The sequence below is a fragment of the Rhynchophorus ferrugineus genome, unplaced genomic scaffold (genome assembly GCF_030347505.1).
Source record: "Rhynchophorus ferrugineus isolate W39M unplaced genomic scaffold, kcgeb_rfMv2 rfM7, whole genome shotgun sequence".
NCBI classification, from domain to species: domain Eukaryota; kingdom Metazoa; phylum Arthropoda; class Insecta; order Coleoptera; family Curculionidae; genus Rhynchophorus; species Rhynchophorus ferrugineus.
Window position 1 is genome coordinate 16,360,392 of NW_027472586.1, and position 23,432 is coordinate 16,383,823.

General features: G+C 31.9%; 2 long non-coding RNA genes across 4 annotated transcripts; both read right to left on the bottom strand.

Moving 5' to 3' along the window:
- Positions 1-281: 281 nt before the first annotated feature.
- On the bottom strand, positions 282-11,488 carry LOC143199706 (uncharacterized). 3 transcript variants are annotated; one of them, XR_013006527.1, is made up of 4 exons: positions 11,397-11,488; positions 10,697-11,349; positions 1,080-1,224; positions 282-555 (listed from the first exon to the last, which is right to left on the bottom strand). It is a non-coding gene; the product is annotated as an uncharacterized LOC143199706 (long non-coding RNA). The 3 variants fall into 3 exon arrangements; XR_013006526.1 differs by lacking the exon at positions 282-555 and having other exon boundaries at positions 766-1,224; positions 10,697-10,849; positions 10,955-11,349; XR_013006525.1 differs by lacking the exon at positions 282-555 and having other exon boundaries at positions 766-1,224.
- A 150-nt stretch (positions 11,489-11,638) lies between these two features.
- LOC143199708 (uncharacterized) lies at positions 11,639-22,477 on the bottom strand. Its single transcript, XR_013006528.1, has 3 exons — positions 21,073-22,477; positions 20,759-20,919; positions 11,639-11,716 (listed from the first exon to the last, which is right to left on the bottom strand). It is a non-coding gene; the product is annotated as an uncharacterized LOC143199708 (long non-coding RNA).
- Positions 22,478-23,432: the final 955 nt, after the last annotated feature.

Consider the following 23,432-nt stretch of genomic DNA (forward strand, 5'->3'; position numbering starts at 1 on the left):
TTTCTTGTAAGCTTTCTACAAAATTTCTAAAAGCACTTCCGTTACCATGAGTTCTTAAGTGAGAATGACATATTTCCTCTGTTTATCTGTGATTTTCTTGTGTCTTAGAAATTTTAAATTAATACCATTCATCTGGAAGAGATGTTTGCGGAAAACTAAATGGGCGAGAAAATGCTCCTCTTGTGGATAGAGACGGCAGTTGACTCTTTTGTTTAACATTTCAAAATCTGTTTCTCAATTTCAATTCTCAATAGTATATACCTTTAGACAAAATAGAACAATGTCATTAATATGTTATTTATTATTGGCTTTGTTCTTCCACAATTTCAACCAATAATTGAAGCTTCCAAGCTTAAATAATATAATAAAACTATAATAAACATTAATAATAATAATTAAATAAAACCGTCAATAATTACGCCGCAGTAGTCTCTATTTTCAGTATCATTGCTTGCATTTTGAGTCAGAGTGCTGCCATATCTCAGAAATGCAGTTGTTTGCAGCTGTTTGAACGAACAGGTTTCCTACCAGGTATGTGGAGGGAGTGTCGGCCACCTAAAAAAATTATCAATATTTAATAATATATAACGATATTTTTTACAATATTTATTGATACTTGTAATAAAGCCTTACAACTAAGTATATTTTTACAAGTTAATCAAGCAATTAAGTAATTTTTTATAATGTTTAAGAAATAAATTTAATTTTTTGAAAAAATAATTCGATCGATATATCTATTATTTGGCATCCCTATTATGTTGTATACATGTACATCATAAGTATAGGTGGTTGCCGTTGTATGTATGTATATTCTTTAATTTAATTTCGTGTAATCTCAACATTCCTATATTCTAATGTATTTTATATATTTTCTGTAGGATTTAAAATATAACTAAAATATTGCTAAGTTATTTTATAACTAATATGTATAAAATACTGAAAAGGTTACTTCCGTGTGGGGTGTACATACTTTACGGAATATAAATTCGCCTCTCCCAGTATAATTTATTTGCAACTGCTCCAGGAAAATATATTTCACCAGATATGCAAAACGGTATTGTTATGTTATGATATATTACCATTTCTTGTCGTTCCAAGAGCGAATTTCGTTCGATAGATTGTCGCCTTCAATGGGGATCCCTAGTTCAGGATATCCGTTATTATTGTTTTTTGGTCATTGATTCTCCATATAGAACGTCTGTGCAGTAGGCAATTCTCGGATGACTGAAATGCAATTCCATACTATTTTAGGTTTTTTAATGCTTATTTTTGAAATATATAGATTAGTGAATTAATATTATGCTCTAGTTATTCAATGAAGCCATAGTAGCAAGGTAGAGTAATTACTTAATCAAAAACTACAGTACTTTGAATATTCTAGACACCAAATAATATTCTTCATAATCTAGTACCGAAAGGGAACCAAAATGTGGCATAGGCTCGTTAAAAATAGAATGCGCTGATGACTGAATGCTAGTGTCAGAATAGGTTTGATAATTTTACTCTTGGAAATTGTGTTTGGTGTTATTGGGAATAAACAGATCATGATGGGCTGCCCTTAACTGGCCAAACCATTGATTCGACATTTGAAATTTAACTAATTTAATTTTAATACAAAAATTCGAAAGGAAAAACTATTCCAACTTTCATCAATACAAGGCTAGATGAAACATTTCTTTAATCATTCCACACAAATTGACAGATATGAAATTTGACATTATACAATATGAAAATTGAACCAAAATTGGAACATTGATTTCTCATAGAGTGAAACATTTTTCTAACCTTAAACTTTTGAATTGCTGGCGTTTTTTTAGTTGATAAAATGTAACCATCACATAAATTGTGCCTACTTAAAAAATGTGATTGTGAGCGAAAACTGATTGTGAATCTGATATTGATTCTCTTCCTTTATTGCATATTGTTTGAATTCAGATTTATGTTTAACAAGAACATATTTACAGTGAGGTTACTGTATATCCGTGGATCTTTAATAAAGGTATCGTTAAAATTTCAATTGACTTTTTTACGAATAGTTTCAGGTATACGCAAACATTCGCTGTCGTTTATTAACTCCAATCTCTGTGAACTTAGCAAACAGCCCAATTATTACAACCGAAAAGTGCTGGAAACCAACGTAAAAATATTGAAAAATATCCAATAAAGGCCCGGTTCGAAACAGGTCCATGGAAAAAAGGCCAATTTACTTGGACGAATCCTGTTTGCCGAACATAAATTCTTTTATCCGAATATATTTCACTCGCTGCCTTTCTGGTAAAATATATTGCCCAGTATATGCAAAAAGATATTGTTGTATTATGATATATTACCATTTCCTACTGAATATAAAACTTCCTTCATTTATACTTTGCCATGAGAAGGCTCGTCGTTGTTTCCGCAACTTCTTTTAGCTATTTTGATGGGATAAAAAAGATAAATTTGTGTTTTTATGAGGAGATTTAAATATTTATATGTTACAATTGAAAGTTACTTATTTGTAGCATATGGTAATACTAATTGAATTTTAGAATTTCCTTTTATTAAAATAATAATAATTTATAAATGAATATATATGCGACTCAGGAAGATCCATAACCCTTAATAGGTACTTGCATGTATTCTGATATTTTTTTTCATACAAAAGACATTTTTTCATTTAAAACCAATAAAATAATGAATAATAATAATAATATTTAATATGAACCAAAATGTTTTTAATCATAGAGATAAATATACTTGCACAAAAATTTGGTTTGATCAGGTACACAGAATCGCAGATATTATTGACGGATAGAGCAAGCCTTCAATGTCTGGCATAAGATGTTGCCAAATTAATACGTTGAACTTTAATTTATATTTAGATTTAAACAAGAAAAACTTATTTGACAATGAAAGAAACAATAAAGGTGTACTAGAAGACAGAGCTTTGGTTCTTATTATTTACATACTGTATACTTGTGACATATCGCAAATTGATATCTTAGTATAGCTACATATGCTGATGATACTGCGATACTTGCTATTGGAGACAATAGTGAAGAAACAGAAATTGCAACCAGAAAGTTATAAACCAAACTGTTCATATACGCACGCATATAACAACAGCGCTAATTACCTTCCGATGAATCTTGATGTAAAACTTCGTTGGAAGCAACATATCAAAAATTAAGGAAAATAACTCCAATTAGAATATAAACAAGTGTATTCGTTATTTCGAAAAAACTCTAAGTTATCCGTATATAATAAGTTGCTGCAGCATAAGCAAATACTAAAGCCTGGACCTATAGGATAAAACATTCTGAGAAGTATTGTGGATGCACGCAAATGACTAAAGGGTCTCATGCTAACAGTGAAGTGTTGCAACTTTTGGATAACACTGAACGAAGCTGTATACCCAAAATAACTAAATCGTGTGATCTTGTGTAGATGTGTAGTGAAATGTACTAATCGTTAAAAACAGTAAAAAGTTCTACTAATTTTTATTATATTAGATGCTGTGTAAGGGACAATAAGTCTTCCTGATTTTTAAAACAATAACAAGTCAAGTCAACATAATCCCTTTCAAGGGTGATACACTAATTATAGCGACCCTCCAACTTTTCGATACCATTTTAGTAGTGCGATTTGTTCATTGCTTCAAAATAGGCCTGAGATTCGGGGATCACCTTTTCATTCAACGAACATTTCTTCCCAGCGAGTATAATTTGAGATCTGAGAACAGGAAATAGTTGCTGGCTGCCAGATCTGGAGAAAGTGAATGTCGGTGGATGAGAAAGCAACTTGAAGCCCATTTCATGAATTTTTGCCATCGTTTTCATTGACTTGTGACACGGTGTGACGTTGTCTTGGTGAAGCAGCATTTACTTTTTCTTCAAATGCAGCCGTTTTTAAGCAATTTCGTCCTTCAGACGTTCCAATAATGCTACGTAATAATCGCTGTTGATGGTGCTTCGTATTTCAAGGTAGCCAATAAACATTATTCCATACCAGCCAACTGTTGCGTTTTCCCACGCTTTGGAGCGGGTTCATCGTGTGCAGTCCTCTGGGATGACTGTCGATTGGACTTCGGAGTGAAATGATGGAGCCATGTTTTATCTATTCTCACATATCGATGCAAAAATTCGGGTTTATTACGCTTGATTATCTTCAAACACAGCTTCGAATCATCAACTCGTCGTTGTTTTTGGTTAAGAGTGAGCTCGCGCGGCACCCACTTTGCACAAAGCTTTCTCATACCCAAATATTCGTGAATAATATGATGTATACGTGTAGTTGATATCTTTAGAATGTCTGCTACTTTATTCAACTTCAATTTTTTTGTAATGTTTTCGTCGGGTAACAATCTCTTTTGAACGTCCACTGCTTTTGGTCTTTGGTGCATATTTCACCACGTGTAGACTTTAGTGCATACCAATCCATGATGGCTGATTTTCCTGAAGCAGTATCCGGAAACTCGACATCAAGCCAAGTTTTTGCTTAAACTGTATTCTTTCCTTCAAAAATCAATATTTTATTAACACATGAAATTCCTTTATATCCATTTTCTTCACAATTACAAAAGTTGCTTCATTCAAAATGCTATAATTAAAAAACTAGTGACCCAATTTTAACATCTTATATTAAATATTCCCAGCAATATTTTGTGGCCAAGAATATTTTCATTCGATGTCTATGTGGCTCTCGGTACTTGTTATGTTGATATACACTGAATTAATATCCAAATCAAATTACACGAAACCTGACTGGGTTTAGTTAGTTATAAGAAATAGTCAAAATTTACATACCAATGTTTTGTCTCTTATATTGTTTCATTAAACGAACAAATGTACCGACATTAAAATTTCCTTTAAGGGTTAAATACTGACAAAAATTCTTCAGACATCAGTTGCTTTCTAAATCCACAAAGCAACCTCGCTTTTCTAACAAAATATCTCCTTTCGAGCATTCGAACATTTTAGAAGAACGTCCGAAATATTTTACGGTGAAATTGTTTCAATATGACAATTGTAAAAATCCACCGACCACTTTCCTTATCTAAATCCGACCTGGACCTTGATCCCATCCGAAGAATACAGAACATATAAAACCATCCCAGCTACCTCAGACACCAAAAGTTTCGGCGAAAGCCGGGACAGGCTACCGCAAGGCTCGTACGTCCCCTTTTTCTTCGACCTTCGTCTCTGCTCACTATCCGCCGAGTTCGTCCGGTTCTTGATATCGGCCGTGGGCATCGATTCGATTTTACGCAGAACTGACCACTTCAATTTCACTGCGAATGCCGGCTTGATAAAGGGCCCTCCGGTTCCTTTCGCCTTGTGTTTCAATTTTCTGTCCAAATAACTTTGGAGTAAATATTAAATTTGGCGACGTGAACGTTGCCGAAAATCGAAGTGACAATATCGCGATTTTCGCAACAAAGAATGTCCGAGAACGCCCTCTGTGAAAGGACGATTAACTTTAGGACAGACTCGAACATTTCTTCCTCTTTGAATAAAATATTAGTGTATATTAGGGTTTCCATGTATTTGATGACATTAATTGAGAATAATTGGTATAATCTGTCTTAGAGATATACAGAAAATAATATGACATGTGACATGTAAACAATATCTTTTATTAATAAGGTGTTTATTTGCTCCAAATAAATGGTTTAATTTCTGCGAGGAATAGGAAAAGAGCATGTCCGAATTACAATGGAATATTGTCCGATTCTTATACCAAAACCTCCATATACTCCTAATAGTAATGTAATGTTGGAATTGGAAATCTAGTCCTTACTCTCCGCCGATTATGCTAGTCAGAGAAGATGTTTTATGATATTCTGATGCTTCTCAAAGCAAAACTGAAGCTTTTTCGCTGTGTGTATGGAAACATTATCATCTTGTAATATGGCAGATGTTCATTCATAGTACGACGTAGTCATACGTATACGACACTGCTGCCCAAATCATAAAGGAACCTGATGGAACCTGATCCATGAAGGATACCAAGCATGTCTGTAGGAAGCACGCAGTTCGGAACTTACTCTTGTTTTGGGGTTCTTCGTCCGTAAACTTCGGCGTTCATAGGAAACAATATAAAAGATGATTCATCAGACTATACCACAATTGTTTAGTCACGAAATACCCAGGTTTTATAATTTTTGCACCATTTCTTTCGCAGCTGAATAAAGTGTTTAGCAATCGCAGACCTGTTCACAGCCCTGTTCACAGTAGGTCTGTTTATTCCCGGTATGTTAGAGATGGAGATATATTAGATGTTGATTTGGCAGCGACCAATCATCGGTTGATTTTTCAACTTCTTTCTACAATACTCCACAGAACAATCTTCTTTTTTGCAATGTAAGCAATAAAATTGGGGTAATGAAAAGATTCGAAATCGCATTTCAATTAAAGCCGTGTGTTCGTTTTTTTCCTCTTTTAGAGTCTTTAAGATTGCGTACAATCATCTATTGTACTAAAATTATTTTGAAGGGTAAGGATACCATACATACAGAAATGGTAATTATGTTAGGTGAATATATTCCTTCAAAACAAAAGAATTAATCACTTAATATTTAATAACGATTTATTTCAATATGAAACTTTATCGTCATATTTGGCTCCTACTACTAACAACTTCTTACATCTCAAAATCTTATAAAGAGTAATTTTCAGCAAAATAAGAGATTGCTGTACTCCACCAACTGGTACTGATTCCGATGTAAAAGGTTTAATATCATAATTTTTAAAAATTGTTTACACAGATAAATAAAATGATAATAATTTAGAGTAATATATATTATAAGGGTATTTAGAATATTTGTTCATAATATATTGTTACTGGTCATTGCTAGCTAACTTACTTTTTTTTTCTAGAATAACTTAGAACTAAGTATATTTCTAAGAGTCCCTCAGTCCATTAGACCCCTTAATAGTAATGTTCATGTATTCATTAATACCGATCATTTTTCTGACAAGTACGCCTCACTGCATTATTATTACAATATTTCTGTTATAACATATTTAAGTAAAATTTATTTATTATCTGTATCTGAGTACATCTGCAATACTTTTTAGGATTTATTATATACGGTAATTGAGATTTTTCTCTGTTAACCTACATATTTCCCTCCAACTTTTTAATATGCCCCTTTCGACCAAGATTTCGTTCATTCCAAGATTCAACCCAAGGTATTTTATTTGATTTGGTACAAACTCTACATTGAATGGTGGTATTATTCGTTGTTTTTAGTGTATGTTTCCATGTTATGAACGATATGTGAACTAAATATGTACCAATTAACTCTTTTTCTCGATGACTGGGTCCAGATATTTACATTACTAATTGCGTGTTGTATTTCCAACAGAAAATAGGTCAGAAATTAGACAATTTATTTATGGTAATATTTTCGATTTGCGATTATATAATACGTATAGAATATATAAAGGATTCTTTACCTTATTTAGTTTCCTTAATTATTGGCATCGTTTTGTTTGACTCATTCAGGCACCAATATTCACAAATATTCAGAGAGATATTTCTTTATATCGATTTTTTAAAAATATTGATATATCGGAGAAGAAACATATCGATGTTCTTTTGCAGTTTATATAGATAATTTTAATAAACCGCTACAATGGAGTACCAAAAGATACTACACAATTAAAACTAACTACCCAAATATACTGAACATTTAAAATTAAGTTATATTAAGAAATATATTTAACATATTTGAACATATATCGAAAAATATCGACTTAAAAAAATAGATATATTGGTATATCGATGATGACCAGTCCAGTCCCATTGTTCGCCAGGAACTACAAAACTACAGGGAAACTGCCGTCCCACTAGTCCGGGGATTCATATCTAATTCCTTCACAGATTTCTAACAAAAATGAAAGTCTTCTTAGAATAAACTCTTGTGGGAGCAGACCAACTTGTTTGTTAGGATTTCACTAACAGCGAACATCCACCGTTCGTTGTTTAATAGAAGACCAATTCCCTGGCTCGTTCATACATGCTCGTGCGATAAAAAGTAGAGGTATTATGTAGATACACCGGGTTTTCGTACTACTCGGTGTCGTATCAGCAATGATCATAGGATCAGCTGCAGAAAGTTGTTTTGAGATTTTTAGAGGCAGTCACACGTAACCTGATCAAACTTGATCTAAACGCGGGTCCTCGGCTGTTTACAAAGCAAGAATTTTACCTCTCCATATCAGGCAAAGTAAAAAAAAACTTTCAAGCTTATTTTTAATTTAGCGTTGGTTCCAAATGTGCCATGGCAACCCTCGTCCCCCTAGAAAATACATATTTTTCGCAATTTTAATGGGTGATTTAATTAAATTTTATTTTGTAATTAAAATGCGACCCATAGAGAAGGGAATCTGATGGTGGGTGAGAGTACAAATTGAAAGTGAAGTGCTCGCCACATATATATTCCATCGTCAGTCATATTCCACATAAAATTTTCCTTTTAACCTAGCAAACAATTCTTGTGCTAGTCATGTTTTCTTCTTTTGGATCTCACCTGTCGTATGAAAACGGCTAAAAACAATCAACGGATCAGCTGATTAGCTGTCTGAAAATTCTTTGAGTATTGTCGAAACCAAATACATTATTTGAGATATCGCAGGGTAACATCACCACAACTTTCTTAAGGTCCTTGTTGAGCCTCGGCAATAGTTTTGTTCATGTCAAAGAGCAAAAGTAAGGAATGGTAAACATTCCGGGATAAGCATTTGTATACCCAGAATGAATTAATAATACTAAATATAAAAATGTTATTTTATGCATAGAGTTATCAATATCATCGAATGCAACAGTGTTTTATTTATTATATTATTACTAGTCGTTGCTGACTAACCTACAATTTGTCTTTACAATAGCTTCAATCTTTTATCTGGGAGGATCCATCAGTTCTAACTTAGACTCTCGTCTGATAATGTTTATGTGTTAACGGTGCTGTTTTTTCCTACCAAATGCACCTCATTAAACTACATGACATTCTCTGACTGTATCCTGCTCTGGTGTAATCCAAAAGATGTAATACTTCGATGTTAACATGAGTATGGGGTCTCTCTCCTCATATCTTCTTGCGATTATCTAGATTTCTTGAGCGATAATAGGCTTATGAAGGTCTCGGTGTAAGTCACAAGCCCTATAATAACTGGGTGCCCTTACTGTGCTTCTTAGGATATTGTTCTGAAAAACTTGTATTTACATTGCTTTCCGCAGAATAGCTCTATAATTGTGTTCTGTAGGTCCATATTTGTTTAATATTTATTAACATGTTGCGAGATACTTATTTTTCTTGCTATATAGAATATAGCCCAATTTTTTTATAGGCGTTTGTGCAGTATGACTATAGATAAACTGCACATGCACAGATTTGGTTTGGTTAATACTTTTTCTGCAGATTTCGGTCCAATTATTTATTGTCATTGGCCTGTTATAATTTTTACGCTATTGCCTCGGACAGCATCATCGTGATATCACTAGCAAATATAGCCATCGTGTTATTTTCCATATGTGGTATATTGCATGCATAAAGTAGGTAAATAATTAGCCCCTATAGAATTCCTTGTGACACACCTGATACAACGGTTCTCTAAATCTATAATAGATTTCCTCTTGCTTGACTCTATATATTCTGACCTTAATGTAAGGTTTTAATAGATCAGTGTGTTGCTTCGGTAACATATGATTCAGCAGTAGCTAATGAGAGAAGCTGTCGTGCTTAACCCTCTTGAAGGTTTGTGCTACATCTACTACCACCACAACTTACTTTTTTAACTTTAGAGTCATTTTAAATGACATTTGTTATTATATGCACCTGATTAACAGTTGAATGAATGTTTGTTTATAAACACAAACTGTTGTGTTTTTATAGTTCTTTTCTCTGTAAAACGAATTTAAGTCTTAGGTACAATTGTTTACGTCGATACTTTAAATGTTTACCAATTGATCTGATCAAAACATATGCAAGCACCTAGCCAAAACAACTTTAAATTAATATTAAATGGTTAGAAAGAAATTATGTTCGTTATCTACGTTCTGAAATAATTTTAATATAAAACCAGATTTTTTATTTCTCTATTGACGTATGGAGTTCAATATCCTTCTATATAATTCTAACAGACATACTTAACATAGTAATCTTTAATGTTTTCTATTTGCACTTGTAAAAAAACTTTCATATGTATACACCATTACCATTACGATCTAGAGCACTATTACGAAGATATAAACAAACGGTATGGCGTAATATCAAGCCATTAAGAATAAGCAGATGTAATTCTTAACATCAGCCCACTGATAGTCTAAATGACGAATTCGCGAACGGATCGAAATTATTTTAATTGAACGCGATCATTTCGGAGGATCTGTCGGTTTGTATATACTTCAGGCTAACGGTCTAGAATTTTTCCAAACCTTCACCAAGAATATTATTTTGTATAAACACCAACGATTTAATGTATATTTTATGCTGGTTGGAACGATACATGTTTTGGATTGAAAACTGAAAATTAGTAGGTTAATTATCTTATTTCGCCAAGTAATTGAAGGTCGATCGTTGTTAATTTAATTTCACTATGTGCCTTTTTTAAAACGGCATCAATCATTGTATCTATTAGTTCAAATTTTTCACCTAATTAACAACTGTATATCCATGTAATGTATTTTACTTTCATTAGAGAGTATATTTTACCTTTTTACGTTTAGTTCTTGTTTCCCTCGATGGTGTGTTTCCTTGTCAAGTCATTTTGATAGCACTGTATTTATAATTTCTTTTGCTACTACCTGTGTTAGACTATTCTTGATAAAATTAATTATTGAGTTGCCCCTAATGCATTTGCCATATCTGGAAAAGAGTTGGTATTTTTTCTCTTTCCGCACCTTTTAACCAAATACTCATATATATATTGAACAATTACACGCATATCTAAGGGAAATAAATCTTTATCACCTCATCAATCACTTCAATCAAATAAAAAATCAAAAGATCCTCAATCAAATCATTTCTGAATTTCTTCTTCAAACTGTCTTATCGAGGTTATCCAAACCGAAGGAGCTATTAACCTTTCCCATTTCCAGCATAAAGCACAATACATTTGCAATGAAGTATTACTGTATAGAATTATAAGTTTAGTTGTCTTAATACTATTTTGATTATCACCTTGTATTGTAACCCTTGGGTATATTGGTCCATATCTGAAATATCCATCTCTCATCTAAATACACGACTTGAAATAATAAGGCTTCCTTGATTTTATTATATGCTTTTCAATATTGCGTTCCTTTAAAACAATGTCTGGAGGTTGCATTAGACCCCTTCGACACTTTTCAGACAAAGAGTTTCCTCTAAAATAATTGTATTAGATTATGTTTATATTGAAAAAACTACTCACTGTTTTTATACATTTCATATATTTGGTCTCTGCTAGTGCTAACATAAAGTTGATTTAGATTCGTCAACCTCTTCGTGTGGGGACGGTTTCTTTTTGGTAAATCCATGATTAAGTTTTCTTCCCATTTCTTGAGATATATCGGTGTTCGTGTCCATACTAAATTTCATTGCAGCTACAACACGTTAAAAATATTTTCAGTGAAAACCGCACCAAGTTAATATTTAACAGTAAAAATGCTTATAAAGAGGGCGCTTTCATTATCTCGTTCCTGTTCGAAGTAACTGATTAGAAACGCATTCTGTTATGACTGGCATCGGCATCTTTAATCAGAGCAAAAATAAGCAACGATTAAAAATTTATAAAAACAAGCAAAGCGTTAATACATTTGCAAGTCTTATTTGTCTATTTTGCTTATCACTATTGTTTTGAAGAATTTTTCATACGTCTGACAACCGGTCGACTTTCGTCAGAGTGATTCCTTTACGTGTTCGAACGTATCAGACATCACTGTATCTATTTTTAACTAGAATGAAGTATTATTATAATTAAAACGAATTTACAATTTGCTGCAGTTTAATACATTAAACATCGTGTGTTCACAGCAACTTTGGATTGACCCACAATCTGCCCTGCGATCACTGTTTGATCTATTACTGTCACAGAATATTTTCTAATATTTGATCATAGATTTTCAAAGCTATGCTCTCGGAGAGTAGTCCTTCTATAGCTACTACGGCCCCTTTTGTCTCATTATTTCATTGTTTATATATCGAAACGATAAGTGTCATTTGTGGGGTCCGTATTTATTCCCGTACTGCTATAAATTTCTAAATTTATATGGGGTGACTTATACCCCTTTTATATTGGCCCGGTACTTTTCCGTTCTTCAGCTTTCTCAGTATATTTCCTGATTCCTCAGTCTCTTCTATATCCGACCTTTTTTTCTATTCGTCGATGTATTTCTTCCTATATCTACTTCTGCGAACGCAACAGTTCTTGTAAGTATTCCTTATGTCTTTCTATTCTTCTTTCATCGTCAGTTACAATGTCTTCCAAATTATTACCCTGTTTTCTTCTTTGCCTCTTGTATCGTTTGTAGTACTCTGGCTCTACTTTTCTTGTGTAATTATTAATTTTCATTTGTTTTTTTGATCACGTTGCTTCTCCAGGATTTCTTCTATCGTTTTGTTTTTGTTCTTATTTCTACGACTATTCTCTTTATTTTTGTTGAATAATATATACTGGAAAAATTTGTATAGCTTTTAGGTTGTTTATTCTCTGTTTGAATCCATCGAATTTTTTAGTTAATATATTTCAATTTTGAACACAAATTCATATAACGAATATATATAATATATAATACAATATTATACCATATAAATTTGTACTGATTCATGCCATCCGCAAAATATCCTCGTTATCGTTACACCTTCAAAATGTACATTTCTATGCAATACGCCCTGAAAATGCAACTTTTTACAAACCAAAGCATATAAAATGATTAATGTTTTAAATGCATTTTACGTAAAAGAGTAGAAGAGTAAATAATGTTGTAACATTACGCTATTTCGTTTTTGTAGGTTTTGCATTTTAATACGTTACAAAAATATAATTAAATGATAAATAAAGGTAAAAAATAAAATATATAGCAGTTACTATATTAATTTTAAATAATGTATCCAGTAAAATTCAATTAAAAGTTAATTAATAAATATATCGCTTTAAAATTATTTACTCAAAACAATTATAATGGAACTATATTAACATTTGTAATTCATTATATTGTTACTTCCGCGATAAAAACAAAGTTTTCCACTAGATTATTTAATTTTTACTAAAATTAGTAATGTTTTAGAATGATACTTCTATATTTTTATCATGAATTTTCGTTGCCCTTTCTGTATTATTTTTACAGTATATTAGACAATTCTCAATAAAAAACTAGGGATGTATTGGTTGATGAATGGAGATGAACATTATTATTTTAACTATTGTTTTAAAAGATATATTATCAAAACTCATCTTTCAGACGATTAATTTATTTTTAGCAAACTTTTACTAGTTTTATACTATAGTTTATATGATGACGAGTTCCAGTTCTTTTCTGTCAATTTACAACCATTTCAGTCCTGCAATATTGAATAGGTTTTCAGGGTTTGGTGCTTTTCAGTCTGCGAAAATGTAATATCCTACTGGTAGCCTCCTGTAGCTTAGCTTCGCGTTTTCTGCAGAACATTTTTATCTCTCATCATTAACCTCAAGGTTTCTTAGTTGTGTACCATATTGGCCCTTGCTTGTAAATTATTACATATTTACTGACAGAAATATAAATATGAATTGAAAGCAAATATAGCTCCCTTTATTTTATTTTACCGGGTCATTTTCTCTTCAACATTTTCCTTCCATTTAAATTTGATATCTACTGTTATGCCTGTATAACTGTTATGTATGACTGGTGGGTTTTTATGCTCTATTTTGATAAAATTTATTTGGATACGTTTGAACTCCTTCTCTATTGCTTAATTCAATCTATTTTATCTTCGCTTGCTGCTAAAGTTTTTTATAGATACATCTAAGTTCTTTTGTGCTTCTAGTTTTCTATTTGTATGTAACAATGGAAGAAGAATTAATCTAGTGGAAGGGCCAGCCAACACAAGCTCATCAAAATGTGATGAATTTTCTCAAAAATCGTCAGAAAAGTTACATAAATTGGATGAATTATAATTATAGTTAACAGATATGGTCCCTAGCAACCACTGGCTTTATATAGTCTTCAAATAATGCCCCCGGAAAATTTGTCTCAAATAGAGAAGTATACAGGTAGGTCGAACAGATATGGTGAAGTGAGACGAGCTGTGATTGAAGGAGGGATGCCATAATATATGAATTTAATACTTATTATGGTATTATTAGTAATATTATGACCCAATATTATAGAAATTGACGAGGAAATTATTTTATTTTTACTAAATTTTATATGAACAAATCTAAACTAAATTAATTTAAAACGCCATAATTTAGTCTTTAGGGTAAATGATGTGGCTCGGTGAATGGAAGTAAAAGGAAATGAAACAGTGGTGTTTATATTATGTGACAGTTATTTATTGCCTATATAAAAAATGTGAAAAATACAAATGATAAAACGGATGGCAGCGGTGTTACCTGGTGACGAGGCTTGGGCAGTCGATGGTGGCACGTCTAAACCAAACGATAGTTGAGTACTGAATGAATGGAAATACCCTTCAATCACATCCCAGATAAACGTCTCGGGGTTGCCGGCTATTCGTTATCGGGTTCTAGTTGGCGCTGCTGGCACCCCGCCCGTGTTCAACATCTGGGATTATATTTCTGGGTATTTTGTAGACCCTTATTCCACGATGTAAAATTCGACATGCCTCAAGGTCGCTGCAAGTCTATAGATTTTCTAGATTGTACATTAAGTTTTCGGAGTTACTGTTTCATGCCAATATTAAATTTAAAAAATATGTTCATATATACTCTGTAGCCAACTGTGAAACTATGACGAGAAATAAAAAACTATGAAGAGACTTAAAATAATTCAGCATTTAGTGTCAGTTTCTTGAAATAACTCTCTCTTGGAGTCCCACCACATTAACCAGCTAGATTAGAGCAGCAAGATAATCTATTTTCACACAGAGCTCTCTGAAAATCACTAAAATCGCTAAAGTCAGCGAATCGCACTACGAAACATTTAGTTTATTTGACATATCCTTATATATAAGTTCCTTCTTACTTCTTGCTCTCCTAACAGCTCTGTTTTTTAAGGATTTCAATCGAATTTTTAAACATCAACCTATTACATACACAAGATATCAGAAAATTATATATAAAAACGCAGATATTTTCGCAACGTTCCTCGAAATTTATGTTTCACTTACACGGACTTATTGAAAACCCTGGTCAGTTATTTTTTTGCTTTGCTAATATGGGCGATAATGCGTTAAAAACAATGGGAAGTTAATTAATATCAAGCTATAACTACTCATTTAAAACGACCGGCTAGGAATAAAAGCCAGATTTTCCGTATTATTTTTATCTCCCGCTTCGTAATTTGATTTCGATCATTGTTTTCAACTGTCAGCGATGGGAAAAGCAAAGTTCGAGAACGAATATAATTTTCTGTAGATCGTACGAGATTAGAAACGTCCGAACGTGGTACGTCTCGCTCGATATTGTTTTTCTTTTTCGCCGCATTTAATAATAAAAAGAACAGAAAGTCGAACACTTTTTCCAAGGAGTAATTCCGTACGATCTGGGGGGGACGGACGGTTAAAGGCGGAGGGATACAAAAAACGAGTAGGTTCAGGTTTTCTTCCAGGTCAATTTTAAAAATGGAAAAGAAACATTTAGCGACTCTTTACTAATTAAATCTATTGTCCGGTTCGGTAAAGAAGAACTTGAATAAATTTTAACTTAATTGCATGACAATTAGGAGGACTGCTCTGTGGAAATGGTTTTAAATTACTCTTAAAAGCCAGAGGATGGTATTACTAAAAAGTAATAATTTTGAAACAAATTATCAAATGCAATGATGTTTCAAAACTGTCTTCTTTTACATTGAAGAATATTGAGCAATTCTTATGCTGTCTAAACTAGATCATTTATAAAGATGCACGGATAATTAGTATTTGGTATTGGAGCATAGGTGCTGGCATGTATTTTACTTAATCGGCGATATCTATTGATGCTTTGGGAACTATATGGCTCGGTAAACGGAGGTAAGATTAAATAAAACAGTTATAGTTACATGATATGACTGTTATTATTTTGCGTTAATTAAAAATATAAAATACAATGGATGAAAGGAAGAGGCGATAGTTTGATCTGAAGACGAGGCTTGGGAAGTCGATGTTAGCACGTCTGAACTGAAATACTGTCAGTGATTGAATGATTCAAACTATCCTTTAATAATATCCCAGATAAAGGTCTCAGGGTTACCAGATTTTCGTTATGGTTTACTGGACGTCGCTGCTGGCATCCTGCAGGTGTCCAACATATGGGATAATATTTTCTGGGTATTTTGTAGGTCGCTATTGTAAGATGTAAAATTCGACTTGTATCAAGGTCACTACAATGCTAATACGGACTATCAAACTTAATTGTTGAACATCATAAACCAAGTATTAAATTTGATGGTTTTGATATTTCTCTACATAAAATAATAGTTAATTTAGAATGATTGAGTTATTCAATGTATACAAAATCTAATTAAGGAACAGTCTTTATTATTTGATCCGTATAAAGCTACTGCCGAAGCCTATTAATTCATTATAAACTTATAGTGATATTGCTCCGTCATATCTTAATGGACGGTTTTGGTGTCAATGGTATAAAAGCTATTATTTTAGTGCCAAGGATAGAGAATGATCTGGAGGAATAAAAAATCATTAAGAATGAACTTCAAACCTTATCGAGCTAAAACTCAAAAAACCTATTAGGAAGAATCCATTAACATTAGGCCACCTTGAAAGACATCCAATAGATTACATAAACTGATACGCTTTCGTGAAGTGTATTGACCTGGGAAACCCGGGGCAAAATTGAATGTCAGGGAAATTTTGGGTGTACTTTATATCTGCACAAGAAAATCATCATTGGATTTATCCAAATGACTTACCTTCCATCTCGAGGTACCTAAGGGAGGAGCAGTAGGGGATAATATGCGATGTATCCGCCTAATCAGAGAGCCTTTACACAATCTTCATACAGTCTTGACAAATCGTAAATCCTCGAATAGTAATCGTATAGTCTCGAAATATAGAATATTAAAAATAATCGGTCAAAGGAGCGCATAGTTGGGGCCTCTTTGAGCGTGTGAAGGTTGTCATTAGCTATCGACATACCCGTCTATACTTTTATAGTTTAAGTTTAGTATAAATAATGTCATTTTATCTTTACCAGTTTTTTGCCCGTGAGGAAACATGCATGCGAATATATATTTTCTCAATAAATACTTTTTAAAGGGAAAATGTGATCAGAAGACATGCAAATGCCAGATAACTTTGCGACATTGTTTTAACTTTCGACAGTGTTAATAATGAATAAATTGTTCTAATAATGAAACGTTGTTTGAATTTGGAAATTGAAAATATTGAATAGTATTTAAGAATTTCGGAAAATTTTGGAATATTACCACAACAAACGCATGGAACTTGTGTAGGATTGTGAATTTTCTTTTACTGAAGGTATTTCGTTAATATCTGGTGGGTGGTAAACCTTAACAAACTAACAGTATACATATTATAACTGAGGAGACAATGTCTCGAAGAGTGGACTCTTTAATTTTGTTCATTATAGCGTTCTTAATTAAATTAAAGATCGCCTGATAATCGAAATTCGACTACATTGTATTATATTAACCATGTTTCTCATAAAGCGTAGAGAGAATAATTTGAAAATGATATGTTACTATAATTTGTTTTCTCAGTATTTTCAGTATGTATAACATTAATTTAAATAATAAATATCTGTATAACAAAACATATTAAAATATATGCAAACTATCTCAAGAAGCAACACTCACTAACATTTCTTAAATTGCATTTAATTAAATTTAATTTCCATTAAATCTCAATAATCAAAGTACTAATAAGTGTAAATTACTACGCCAATGAACATTACAATCAAGTATCATAAATAAGACTATTTGCAGAACTGCAACAACTTCAGAGCATCAAATATAAGTATACATAATCTTTCTTTACTTTTATGTTATAAACATAAGCATGGAATAAATGAAGTAGTACATGTTTGTATATTAAAACAGAGAATATATGAATAAAACAATTTTGAAATTGATATTGGAATTTAGCACATATATTAAAAGAATAATGAACACAATTAGGTCAATTATTTTTTTACAATTTGGAAATGTGTTTTAAAGGAATGTATTTGCAATTATTAAACTAACTCTTGACTTTCCAAAACTTAGGTCTATAATGTAAATAATCAAAATAATTTATACTAGACTCAGAGAATAAAATGTCATATAATCACATATCTAATTGCATTAGTCTTAAACAGGTTAATATTTATTAATTACTTAAAATGTTTACAAATGTACTGTTAATAGTACTTAATTTCTTCTGTTTTTCCTAAGTGTTCCATCTATGCAAATTATGTTTTTAATTTCATATTAACTCCACCATATTTTCATTAATTCATTTATATATTAATATCGTCCTTATATTTTATCCATATTTCTCAACTAAAGTATTCATTACAAAAACAATAAACACACCAGGCTGATTACCTAAATTTTTTAATAAAATTGAATTTTTCTTTGCTTATTTATTTCAATCTTTGGTCTCGCCCTTGCAAATAATTTATACCTTCTATGGCTTTTATTTATCTATTGATTTCTACTTTGTCTGATGTCTCATGTCGGGAATTAACAACTGACCAACAAATGAGGAATTAAAATTCTATCAAACTATTTTATAACTGTTAATATTCTCTGCAACATTCATTTTAATTCTTGATGAACAAATTAACGCATTTATTACTTGTAATATTCGGTTAGCGATTTGTTAAGTAATGCATTTACTAGTGAAACTATACGGGAATAAACGAAATTAACACAAAATCCTAAACAACACTGCTTAAAATTAAATAACTTCGTTTAATAATGTTTTTTTACCACTCACTTTTCGTTTTATAATTGTTTAGAAAGAAATCTTTAACCATAGCCAGATTCGGTTTGACTTGGCTATTCCTGGTTCCTCCATTTGGGCGTTTTTCATTTTACTGGATTATGTTTATGTGTAGCAAATACTACACAAATATATATAAAAAATTCTTCCTAGATAAAAGCTTTAACATCAAAATAGGAAAGCGATTAATATATATATATATATATATATATATATGAAACTAAAAACTAACATTTTATTTTAAATTCCTTAGTAAAAGTAAATTATCCCCTCGGGTTTAAGAAGAACACAAAGAAAAACCCGGAAAGATCAAGACTTGAAACAAGACATTCCCTTATTTCTTTTTTTTTACTTGACAATAGCTATCATTAGGAAAATACGGCGATTGTTTCTTTTTTACCTTTCCATTTTTCCATTGGTCCCTTACAAAATAAGAGAACGCTTTTGTTCGCAATATGAAACTGCTGTGTTAAAGAGATCGCGTTTTCCCTTTTTCGTTAGGAAATTTGTAAAACGAATGCGTTCCTGATCTGTCGGAGATTTTTTTTGACATTACTTTAATTCAATTTTAAATGTAAGCGGGTCCAATAAGTGTCTTTTGTGTTTCGTAAATATATACACAGGGGGCAGACAACATAATAAAAATACCATGCAATTCATGCAAACCATACTATTCTGATTAAGTGCCATTCTTGTAGATAATATTTTAGTGAATTAAAGTCAACTGACGGGGACAGCAAAACTCAAAAAAATAGTGTGGACAGCCGCCGTAATGCTACCGCGGAAAAAGTTACAGTAGAACTCAGTATGCACTCGAGTAATACTGTTTCAACAAAAGCAATATGACAATAGCTACCCAACGCTGATATTCATGCAAGGGTTGCGATTGCGAAAACTTTTTAAGACAAAGCCAAAGTTAAGCTGCGAAAGAAGTAGCGCAACGGTCATAAAACCTGGATATTTGATGACTGGAAGAATATATTGTGGTTTGATGGATAGTCGTTTAACTTGTTTCCTACAAATGAATGAGGAGGGTTTATGAATGGAGAACCCCAAAAAGAAATCTACAATTGAGACTATCTGCTTCTTTCAGTCAAGCATGGGGGAGGTTCCGTCATGAATATCTCGACATCCTCAATGATGATGTTTTTTCTATGACTAAAATGTTGCTACCATGACACTAAAAAATTTCGTATAACAATATTCAATGTATGTCAGAATATTATTTTTATCCTTCGCCTGTATGCATATATATATATATATATATATATATATATATATATATATATATAATCATTCAAACTTATTTTGTACATACCTACGTCATCTAAATTTGATGTTGCCACATCAACCCTAAGTTTTAGGTCACAACAAAATTCTAGTTTAAATAAAATAATGAGTCAAAAATCTTATGGAAAATTTATAGATTATCTTAACATTATAGTACATCTAATGCGTATATTATCGAATGACTTAAAACTACAATTATGAACATAGGTATAATAGTTTGTAGGTTAGAGTTGTTTTATTATATTTATATTGAAATTTTTTCCACACCACCCATGAGATAGAGTTTTAGGCGCGTTTCTTTATGTAGTAGTATCCCACTGGAGGCCTAATCTACCTAATTAGACTTGACAATTATATATCAAAATAATGTATTTTATTTTAATTAGATAGCCTGTTTACCTTTTCACGTTTAGTTCTTGTTTCCTACAGTGGTGTGTTCACTTGTTAAGTCATCTTGATATCACTAATTTTTATGTCTTCTGCTGTTAGCTCTGTACACCATGCTTGATAAAATTCTGCTTGATAAAATCACTGAATTCTGCCTAATGCATTCGCCATATCTACAAAATAGTTAGTATTCTTTCTCTTCTCATACATTCTAACTTAATGCTCATGTTTAATTCTGAATAATTACAATCATATCTATGCATACAAATCTTTCACACATTACAATACCATTTTCTACAATTATACGCTATTAATTATGTGCATACCTTTAGTTGTTTCCACTCTCATCATTTTGTCTCAGGAATTTCCAGCATTGCACGGCATTATCACATATCCTGAAAGTTTCGTATAGTCACAATCACTTTCCGAGCCAATCTCAAAGTCAATCACTAAACTGTTAATTTCCAGTCTGTCTAAAAAATGTTCACGATTCCGCCATCTATCAATTTCTTCCTTTGCATGTCTTATCAGTTCTTGATGGAATATTCTATTCAACCATCATGTCTATTTTAATAATTTTTTGCTACCCCCCATATCAACTCGATTGGATTGAATAGACAGTGATAGGGAGGAAGTCGTAATGAGTACAATAAGTCGTAATGAAAACAAGTTTTAGTAATATCATTTTTAAATTATTTATTTTACTCTGTTATGAAAAAAACACGATTAACTTAATAAATTAACCACAGGGCAATCACTGGCTTTTATTAAAACAACAATTTTAGGTAAATTTTAACTTGATTCATCACTATACTCAATAATGGTGCACTCAATCTAATGTTTCCTTTTTTATAACTTCCTCTGTCAAAATCGCTTTCTCTGGCACATTCTTTCGAGATCTGTTTCAGGTTTCTGTGGTAGTTAAAGGCCAGATTTGGGACCATTATATATTGGGTGAAAAACCAATTCGAATAAAAATTTCTTCAATTAGATCATCGTCTTTATCGACAACGATGCATTGTTTTAGAAAACTACAAAAGATATTTCCCTAAATTCGCTGTTCTTCGGACTTATTAAGATCCAGAAAATACTTTGACATGCGTTATATGAAGTTTAGGACAGTTGCGTTTGACTTAGGAAGGTTAGGATGTGGCAACATCTATATGTAATATATTTTATTGAAAAATGTATTAGAAATGTATACAAAAGAATATGGATAAATGTTTGGAAATCTTTGATTAAAGTTTGTACGTCTGTTGATTTCATTTGGTGTCATAAATACAGTAGCTTCGCGTTGTGGCTTTGGCGTTGATATATGATCTATGGAAGGCTTTAAAAATTGAGTTATTCTGAAAGACTCAAACATTTATTCCATGGTACAAGGCTGTTGTGTCTACATGTGTCTCGGTATTAGCGGAAAACCACTGACGACGCATTTTAAGTTAAAATGTCTAATCATCTTAATAATTATACATTTCCTTCCTTAACCTCTTTGAGTTTTGGAGTGTTTTAGTGTTTTAGTAGGGTTTACCTTATGATATAGTTAATTAATGAGTTATTATTAATAAGTTAGATACTTGCCTCATTTTCGTGTTCATATATTCATATGGCAATTATTTTAACTTATAAATTGAAAACAAAAAATAACAATGTGCTAATATTTTATGCGAATTCATTTGGAGCCGAAAACATTTTTACTGTTTTTTACTTTCAATTAGTATTACGGTGAGCGATAAGAATAAATTGTTTCACCGAAACGTGGCTTTGAAGTATGTTTTTTTTTATCTCGCTGTGTGCCCATGATAAATATTCAAACCTCGTTGCGTAAGCAACGGCGTATTAATGATAGTAATTACTATGGCAACTACATCAAATTTAAATTACTGACATTTACAAATAAGGTAGGTATCAGAGGTTATTTAAATGGCTGTGCGGGTGTTTATAAACACGGAAATTCGCTAACTGATAGTGTCAGTGAACGTTGGAAACAATCGCGAATCAAAATCAGTTGTTATGTACTAAATGTTAGTTAACGTAAATATAGCCTATTCGAAGTTTTTTTTAGTAATACGTCATGGATATTTGTGACGTCGAAACATTGAAATCCAACTTGCATCAACTCTGAGTTTTAGTTTAGTTTGACTTTGACATACAAGAAAATTTTAATCTAATTAAAATAATTGAACAAATTCATTATTCATTATTCAGTCTTATGGACTGGATAAAACATATAACATGGTCTTACTTAAGTGGTTGTTTTATGGCGGATGTTGATGAAAATATATTGACTGAGTGAACTAATAATGCTAGCTTAATATCTAGAATGTTCTACTGACTGTTGCTTTTCAAAACGCTATTAGGTGCGGGCATGTATTTTGATCAGCGAGATCAAAAATATCTGTTGGTGTAAATGTAAAGCATCAAAGTAAACAACAGTTTCATCTATACAAAATAATATATTTCAGATCAGAATTACGTACAGTACTTGTTCGGTGTACACACATACGGCTTCGCCATATCTCGTCATATCGCATCTGTCGGTTTTAATTTTAATCCATTTGAAAGTTGTAATTTTGATAACAATGGTGAAGAGCTGCCCATAGTACCAAAATAATCTTCTAAGCTTATCTCTCAAGAATAAATTCAGATAGCTTAGCAGTTAATGAGTCAATTCTTTCCAGGCGTT